This window comes from Sinocyclocheilus grahami, unplaced genomic scaffold, assembly GCF_001515645.1.
Source record: "Sinocyclocheilus grahami isolate Dianchi unplaced genomic scaffold, SAMN03320097.WGS_v1.1 scaffold1450.1, whole genome shotgun sequence".
NCBI lineage: Eukaryota > Metazoa > Chordata > Actinopteri > Cypriniformes > Cyprinidae > Sinocyclocheilus > Sinocyclocheilus grahami.
In genome coordinates, this window is record NW_015506629.1 from 1 (window position 1) to 9,409 (window position 9,409).

General features: G+C 38.9%; 1 pseudogene; it reads left to right on the plus strand.

Moving 5' to 3' along the window:
• The first annotated feature begins 4,169 nt into the window (after nucleotides 1-4,169).
• Nucleotides 4,170-5,583, plus strand: LOC107570380 (acetylcholinesterase pseudogene; annotated as a pseudogene).
• Nucleotides 5,584-9,409: the final 3,826 nt, after the last annotated feature.

The window sequence follows — 9,409 nt, forward strand, 5'->3', positions numbered from 1 at the left end:
CTCCATCATGTAGGTGGGTCTGTTGTGAGACAGATCCTACACAGTCTTCTGAGCTTTTATAGCCTCCGCGTCAACCTTTTGGGTAACAGCAGTTGCTCTGGCCATGTGAAGTAATGCTCAAATCTTACTGGATGGCCTGCATTTTCAGTGCGCGAATGTTCGCGGTCTATGTGGAAGCATCCATAGGAATTTGTTTTATTACAGCGCGTCATCGCGTCCGATATTTGTTTTTCACGCTCAGTGTGGAAAGGCCTTTACTTGAGTTAAAGTACAGATACTGTACATTGTGTTTTGTTAGGAGATGTCCAACAGTTCTTCTGTGGCTTTATGGGTAATATTTTCATTTACATAATTTTGCAAAAAAACAAATAATTGTGTTGTTGAATATATACCACAATATTAACTTCTTATTGTAAGTAAATATCACATTTGCAACTGGTCAATGTTCAAAGCGGGAAAATAACGATTAGTGATAGTCCGTCTAAAAAAAAAGTCGCTTTATAAAAACAAACAAAAAAAACTTTTAAAGCTGCTACATAGTGATGACTATCTACTTCGAGTGCCTTGATAGAAATGTAGTGGAGTGAAAAGTATGATATTTGTCTTAACATATAGTGAAGTTAAAGTCAAACCTTTCAAGAAAAAAAAAAACTCAAGTAAAGTATAGATACTCAAAAAGTGTACTTAAGTTCAGTATTTAAGTGAATGTACTTCGTTACTGCCCACCTCTGGTAATAAAGTTAAACTGCTGTTTTAGTTTACAAACGCTATAGGTATAAGTGTATACTTTCTTAATAAACAGTACATTTCTAGTCTGGTGCACTGAATGCTATTTTCTGCTATGGAATGCACATTTCTCAGTATCCAATCAGTCATAGAGTAAAAACAGGCCTTACATTATTTATTCTTATCCTGTTTCACTTGAAAATCACATTATTGAAGTAAAATGGGTTTTGAATGCCATTTTGTGTTGACTTTAAGCCAAATGTTCGGATTGGCCTTTACAAAGGTATAGTGTTCGTCCTAAGAACTGCAACGAAAGTCCCAAAATGCCGTACTCTTGGGTCTCATTGAGATCCGCTCCAGAGGTTTTTGACAACTCAACTCAAATGTCTGATTTCTCTTAGACAAAGGTTAAAAAAAAATGTGTGTCTAAGATAAGACAAAGATATGAGTGAAGAGGGAAACAAACTTGTCTGAAGGATTGGTCTAAAGGGACAAAACGAAAAAAGGAAGGCAATAGTCTTATCTTCTCAATTCAACCTGCAGACACAAGAGATTTGCTGTTGTCTTTCTGCATTGTCGGTCGGATAAAGTGCTGTGAATCTTCAGGGATCTCTTGACATTAAACATGGCATTTACATGAACCTGGCGCCAGTGTTATGATGCTGCTGTCGGATGAATAAAACCGTCATTAGTTCACTCACTGTTATAGCTCTCACAAGCTATCTCATGCTTTTTGTGGGTTGACCCCCTGTGGTCTTTCTTTAGTCCTTTTCTTCTGAGACATTAAAAAAATAAAAAAATAAATTGAAAAAAGGTGCCATTTCTTGCCAAAGTCTCTAATGAATTCTTAGTTGCATATGCTTTTTGTTTGATTTGTTTCATCAGTCAGGCATTAAATTGCAAAACTAACATGGATTCTGACTAAATTGAGACATAGTCCTTTGTCCTTTTGATCAGTCTGGCTCCTCATTAGTGACAAAGCTCCTAAGGCGAAAACCTATCATTTACTTTGATTTATAAATTAGGGTAATCTGATATGTACAATTAACACTAAGACATTAATCAAAGTATTGCTGACTTAATCTACAAGGAAAATCTAATAATTAGTGGTGCTTATTATTATTAGTGTGAATATTTATAATTAAGAGCTTTCTCTAAAACTCTAACTTGTGAATATTTACACTTGTTTTAAAGTATCTGGTTGGTAAGATTTATTTTTGAATGTTTAGGAAGAAGTATTTTAAGCTCACCAAGGCTGCATTTATTTGACTAAAAAATACAGTAAAAACAGCAATACTGTATATGTTGTAGACTTTACTGTCATGTTTGATCAATTCTCTTTTAGTTTTCTAGTCTTGCTGAATACAAGTATTTGTCGAGCGTGTAGGATTGATAGTACAATCCCTTAGAATAATCAGCACTTTGTTGACATCTTGAGTGGAGAGTAGGGATAATCACTTCATTGGGGTCATCAGGTGGGCACCCTCCTTCCTTGGTGTTTCGTTGATAGGCCCACGACACCTCTAAAGGGCTCAACAGCAACACCTGGCATCCCAGGTGCGCTCCCCTCTGCTTTTACCCCTCTAGGTCATTTTGCAGCCCATTTGGGATCCTTCCTTTTTAGCCACAGCCAGTTGCTGCTTCGCTCAGCAGCCTCTGACAGCGACCTAACGGCTTGTCGTAAGGCCTGTCCTCTGACTCCCAACCCCTACAGTAGTCTGGTTGTTGCCGTGACTACAAAACCTCTGCACCCAACCTAAACGGGGAGCAACTGGGTTCGCCAGCCCCGTTGTACTGCTTCAGCTACTAGGTCTGAATACTTCAGCCTTTTACGTTCATTTGCTTCACCAATTGTAGCCTCCCATGGCACAGTTAGTTCCACGATGAACAAGGACTTTTGTGAGGTTGACCACAGTATTAGGTCCTTCAAAAGAGAGAAAAAAAACTTACTGACTCTAAACTTAATGGAAGTGTAAACATGCAATAGCCTCCCTCAAATCACGCAGCTTGCTGAAGAGAGTGCTGTTACTTTTGTAAGCCATCAGACTTTCAATTTTCACCTGGCATACAATAAACAGATGAAGAAGAAGAAGAAGAAAAAAAAACATAGATCCATAAATCGTCACATCTATAGACCAGAATACCTTGTAGACTTAGAAGTGGGCTTGTTTTGGTAAACAACCCAGAACACTTTACACTATCAGAAAAGAAAGTACAAAAGCTGTTACTGCGGCAGTAACTTCTCAAAAGGTGCACCTTTGTACCTTATTTACCCCTTAAAAGGTGGATATTAGTGTCTTAAAGGTACATATTAGTGCCCAAATGTTACATATTAGTAAAGGTACTGCTCAAGAGAGAGCTTTTATACTGTTATCTGAGAGTGTAGCTTCAGAAATCATCAGAAAAATACTACTTTTCTGTATGTTTACCCGTCTATGACAATTAACTTTTATAATTACGTTTTACATTCTACTCCATTTTCAGACGCTCATTATTATTGTTTGCTTTCTACAAAATTTGAGGAAAGTTGTGATTTTTAGTATTTGTATTTGAGATTAGGAGCATCTTCTTTCATCACGACATCAAAGAAGAGGCAGAAGTAAAAATTCTCACCACGGTAAAGAGATTTTGAGGAAACAAACACTTACAAGTTAATTTACCACATTGTCAACAACAGTCCCAATGTGCCAACCCTAAAGCTTTCCTGTCACTCTTGAAGATGCACATTTTCTGCTTAAGGATAGTAGTTCTTCTCAATAATGTAGGAGCTCAGTCTTCTGGGTCAATCTGTCTGGTGCAGGCAGGCCATACTAATCAAGCAGGATTTACCCACTATCACAACAAGCAATCAGGGTGACTAATTTTAGAAATCGATTTTTTATTTTATTTTATTTTGGCACTTGGAGCTGAGTAATCTCGAAAAGGAGAAGGGTTGTAGGGGTTGGTGGGTGTCTCATCATACTGAGTGAGTCATAGAGAGCATTTTGATTGTCTGAGCTTTCCTCTCCATCTGGAGTAAGCTGAAACCGAGGTGCCATTAATAGCTGTCTGAATATCTCTGCTGGCTCCTGCCTTACTTGTGTAGCCGTGTAATGTCACAATATGCTGTTTTGTCACAGGGGAGAGCCAGCCTTTAGAAAAAAAAATACTGTTATGATATCATTATTTGTTAACCCTGATGCTCCCTTGTGATTGGCTTTGCTATTTTTATGTTTGGGGTCCCAAAGTCTTCAATGGCAATTAATAAAGGTAATTTGAAATAAACTGTTAATTTTACCTCATATTCTTTAAATAAGTTCCTCTGATCTAATCAAAACACAGCAGATGGATACTTGTTAATGTGATCTAGGTTCTCTGAAACCCCAAAGAAAACATGACTTGTTTTAATTGATGAAGCTTATATTGATCTCTTTATGGTTTTATTTATAAGGCTTGAAGACATCATGATGGGCATTGACATCAAAACTACTTTGCAAATTCTGGCTCTGTTGTTCTTACAACTGGCAGCAGGGCAAGATGCACTGATTGTTTCCACTGGCAAAGTCAGAGGACTGAGGCTTCCTTTGCCGGGTGGCTCGCGGCGTATGTGGCGGCCTTCCTTGGGATCCCCTATGCCAAGCCTACATTGGACCAGATTCGCTTCAGACAACCACAGCCTGCTGAGGTGTGGAACGGGATACGAGATGCCACTCAGTACTCCAATTCATGCTTTCAAGATCCAAATACATTGTACCCAGGATTCCCTGGAGCTGAGATGTGGAATCCCAACACCAGAATTAGCAAAAACTGCCTGTACCTCAATGTTTGGACTCCTTCAACTGACCTCCAGAACCGAGCCAAACCCTTAGGCCCAGTTATGGTGTGGATATACGGTGGAGGCTTTTCCACAGGTAACGCATCCCTGGACGTGTACGATGGCCGTTTCACCAGCCATTCACAACAAGTGGTGGTGGTGTCCATGAACTACCGAGTAGGAGCATTGGGCTTCCTATCTCTACCAGAAAGTGAGAGTATTAAAGGTAATGTTGGTCTATTTGACCAGGTCTATTCCTTGGGTGTCAAGAAACATTGCCGCATTTGGGGGTGATCCATCTTCCGCAACCTTGTTTGAGGAGAGTGCCGGTGCTGGCTCTGTGGGACACCATTTGCTTTCGCAGGGCAGCCATGGACTATTCACCCGTGCAATTCTCCAGAGTGGAAGTCCCAATGCTGTGTGGGCAGCAGTGGAGCCAGCTCAGGCCTGGAATCGTTCCTTGACTCTGGCTCAGCTTCTGAACTGCCCACTTGGACCATCTGCTGATGAAATGGAGGCTTGCTTAAGGGCAGTTGAATCTGAGAAGATAGTCAGTCTTCAATTTGAAGTCATTCCTGATCCCGTGATAATAAGTGTCCCTTTTCCTCCAACAGTGGATGGAGAATTTCTCGCAGACATGCCGAGTGCCTTAATCCAGTCGGGGCATTTTCTGAAAACTGAACTACTTTTGGGATTGAACAGGGATGAAGGGACATACTTCCTTGTTTATGGCGCACCTGGATTTGGCATACATAACCAGAGTCTTATCAATCGAGACCAGTTCCTTGCAGGTGTATCCTTGGGCCTCCTGGTTCAGTGACTCATGCCCCTTACTGGATTTTGCCTTAAGGTATGTCGAAAATTTTGGCAGTGCCCATTTGTTCCTCTTTAACCATCACTCCAGCTTCAACCCCTGGCCTGGGTGGATTGGTGTAATGCACAGGGATGAGATCCCATTTGTTTTTGGGACTCCTTTGAACCAGACCTTTGGATTCTTAAAGGAGGAGGAAGCCCTGAGCAGGAGGATCATGGAGCACTGGATCAACTTTGCTAGAAGTGGGTAAGTGTAAATCTGACACCAAACTTACTTCATGTGCTTATTTTTCTATCCAGATTCGCCCAAACATGAACATATTGTCATTTACTCACTTTAATTTAGTTTCAAACACATACTGCACTGTGAGGAAAAAATTTGCAAAAACGGTACCTTTACAGTACATCTTGTTACTCGGGACAACTTTGTACCTTATCAACCCATACAAGATGCATATTAGTACTATAGACTAGTAATTAGGAGTGTCCAAAAAACTAATTAGAATTTCGAATATTCGTCAAAAAAATTATAAAAATCCATATTCGAATGCAACATTTTTGCATTCGAATATGGATTTTTGGATGGTTAATTTTAGATCTGCATCAGCCGTCAGGCAGCCTTATCAGTGCCACATGAAATGCGACGACAATGTAAGTGTCATTGCATTTTAATGCTTTTGTTAGCCTATCCAGTTGAACCCACTAGATGCGGCGCTGCAACATTGTTCATTCAATATATAGTGGAAAACGAGAGCATCAGTGTGGCGAATATGTTGTTTATGGCTAAACTGAAACCAAGCCATTCACACAGAATGCACATTTATCACATTTTCTAGCGGGGCATCTATCAGCATTGCACTCGCGTCTCACACAAGAGAGCGGCATGTTTAGAAAGTCATGTAAAATTAATATAAGTTCAACTTTTAAAAAACATGTCTCAAGACTTTATAGCGGTTTTCCCCATCCCACTGTATCTCATGTTTTTAAATGAAGAAAGTAGCCTACTCTTTGTGATTGGTTTTCGGTCCTTTGTATTAAACTATACATACTTGCATGGTGCTGTTTTTTTTCTAATTGTTTAAGCAACTTTATTAATTATATATGGTTTATAAACATTATTTTAAACATTATGCACTTTTTTCAAAGATAGTCGTGTTATTTTATTACGCTTTGAAGAAACATGCATACTATTTTGCTCGATATGCCCTCTTGTGGCCTCAGGAGAAAAGCCAAAAGCTTTTTTTTCCCAATAACTGAAATTATGCTTTTAAAAATCGAAAATAATTCAAATTTTGATCATATTTAAGTGGAATATTCAAATTTAGTTTTTCAGTCATTTTGACAGCCCTAGTTGTAATGTGTAAACTTTATGTACTACTATGAACAATTTAGGGATAAATAAGTTACAAAGATGCCCTTTTGAAGTTACTGCCCCTTTGATTAACTAAAGGTACCTATATTTGTGGAGCACAAAAGGAAGTTGTAATTCATTCCAAGCCTTGCCCTCTGTAGCTGCTGTCAAATCTAATTTGTGTTGCATATATTCATATGTGGCTTGTGCACCAGGTTTGGCGTCAATGATGTGAAACTGTTGGTTGTTGCATGCCTTCTAACTGAAGTGTGAATGTTTGTTCAACACATAAAAAACATTATGTGACGTAGCATCATATGACTTGTGGCATACAAAACATGGATGACCTTTATGGTGCTAAAGCAGTATAAACATTCTGTCTATTTGTTTTTCACAGAAGAAAAATCTTTGTATGGTGTTGGAATTAAATTTTTTTTTGTTTTTGGCTGATCTATAATTTCTTTAATACAGAAAATATTATACTCACATTTGTGTTTACAAGACTATTTTATGCATTTGCATATATTTACTAAAAACACTGAGGGGGATTGTTTATATTTATAGCTGAGAAAAGTATAAACCAGTGCAGATTTGGAGAAGTTGTTTAATCCATAATATCTTGATGAGACAGGCTTTCATCTGCTCACACTTTTTCAGTTAATGTGCAAAAAAAAGTCTTGGTGTTGCTGGCAGGCTAGTGTTGATTAGCATCCTCATTTGTTTGGCATAAATTATGGAGAAGCAGAGACAGCCTTTATTGTGGCTGTGAGCAAGCTTAGTTTCTTTCAATTAACACTTCATACACTCTTCATGCTGCAGGGGAACGACACTATGCTAATACATCAATGAACATGATCAGTAAACAAGATCACAATAGAACAAGCTGAAGTTAATCTTTTCCTGAAATGGGCTGATTCGCTTATGAAAAGTATTGAGTGTGATTCCTTAAATAGCTTGTTATGTAGACTTTGCTGGGATTATGCATTAAGATTCAAAGCCTCTTGTTGTAAAGGACTGTAAGGTGTTCTTTACAAGAACATGTAAACGTCGTAGCTATTGAGTCATTGCATTGATTTTTTGGGGGGCTTGAGTTGTTTTGGGGCACAAATGTATTGATGCATCTTGGCGCTATTCATAAACTGACCTTTTGGTTGATTTCCTTGCTTGACGTTTCAGGGATCCGAGTGTGGAGGGAGCGGATTTGCCGCCATGCACGCTGGACCATAAGCAGTATGTCACGCTTAACACTGGCCTGTCACAAACACTCCGGATGCTTCGAGCCCAGCAGTGCAAGTTCTGGGACAGTTTCCTGCCAAAACTGCAGTATGTCACAGGTGAGAGTCACAGAATGAGAACAGCCGTTCACCCACACCTCATAAACAAAGAAAATCATGACACTCTCACTTCTGCTCGTCTCTCCAGCGCTGCCTGGCCAGCACATGTGTCGTCTTCTAGTCTCTTGAGGACACCTGTAGTGCAGAACTGGCCAGCTAGTGGAGCTTAATGTTGGACTGGGGATGGTTGAGTGTTTCAAAGGCACTGCAATAATTTACATTTGGATTTTTTCATTTGGCAGGTGCTTTAACAGGGTTCCACTTCCTGCGTATTACTTTTTTTTTTTTCACAAGATCATCAAAGTCTTATTTTTACTTATGAGTATATTTTAAATTTTAGATGACACTTTGGCTTAGACATATCTATATGCTTTACCAAATTAAAATTAATTATCATTGCTTTTTATTTTTCTTTCTTTGTGGATTTGCATGTTCACTTGTCAATTCATGCCATTTAAGACGGTGAATTACATACTGTCTCTTGCATGAGAAAGGAATAGAGAAGGATAAAAAAATGGGTAATGTAAGTTCAAGTAGGTGTGTGCGATATGTATCGTCTATGATGATAGATACTATAATTGTTTTAATAACATATGATCTGACATCGAGTTTGTCACTCATGCTTTCACTACATGATTTATGCAGTTGTTATATGCCCCCAAAATTGAGGATCCACAGAAATTTTTGCCCGATGAGTTTTTAGGTGTGTTTGACTTGAAGCGTTGCTACGCAGACCGATGGAAGTATGACAAAGTATCGCAAGAGCGATTCAAAAGCATATGAAGCTGTCTGCTCTTTTATCGCTCTTACGGTACACCGAATAATGTGCAGTGCTGCATTAAGTCGAACACACCTTTTGTCTTATATGTGTCACAGTCTTCAGCGGGTGTGCCCAGGATGGCCACCAGATGACACTGTTCTCGGTGAGCACATGGCTTGTGTTGTGTTTGTTTTGTGCCATGTGCTGTCTCCTGTCTATTGTCTTGCCCCGCCCATCTTGTTACCTCGTTATTGTTTAAGTTGCTCCAACTGTGTCTCCCTCGTTAGCCTCCTCGTTTGGTTTCCCATTTATTCTCCTGGTGTCTGTAATATATATCTAAAATATAATCTAAACTATTATCAACAAAATCTTTGAAAATATTGAGCAAAATCATTTTTGACAGTATTGCACACCCCTAATTTACAGTATTTTTATTTCTTCAGGTTTTAAAAAGCCTTATATTTGACTTTAAAAAGGTGCAGCAAGTCTGTTTTATCCAAATTGACTTGCATTGAATTCATAATAAACCCTTTGTCAGTTCATGCCATCCCTGGTAATCGAACCTATGACCTTGGTGTTGCTAGCATCATGCTTCATTTCCATAGTTTACAAATCCAAGTCAAAAATAGCCC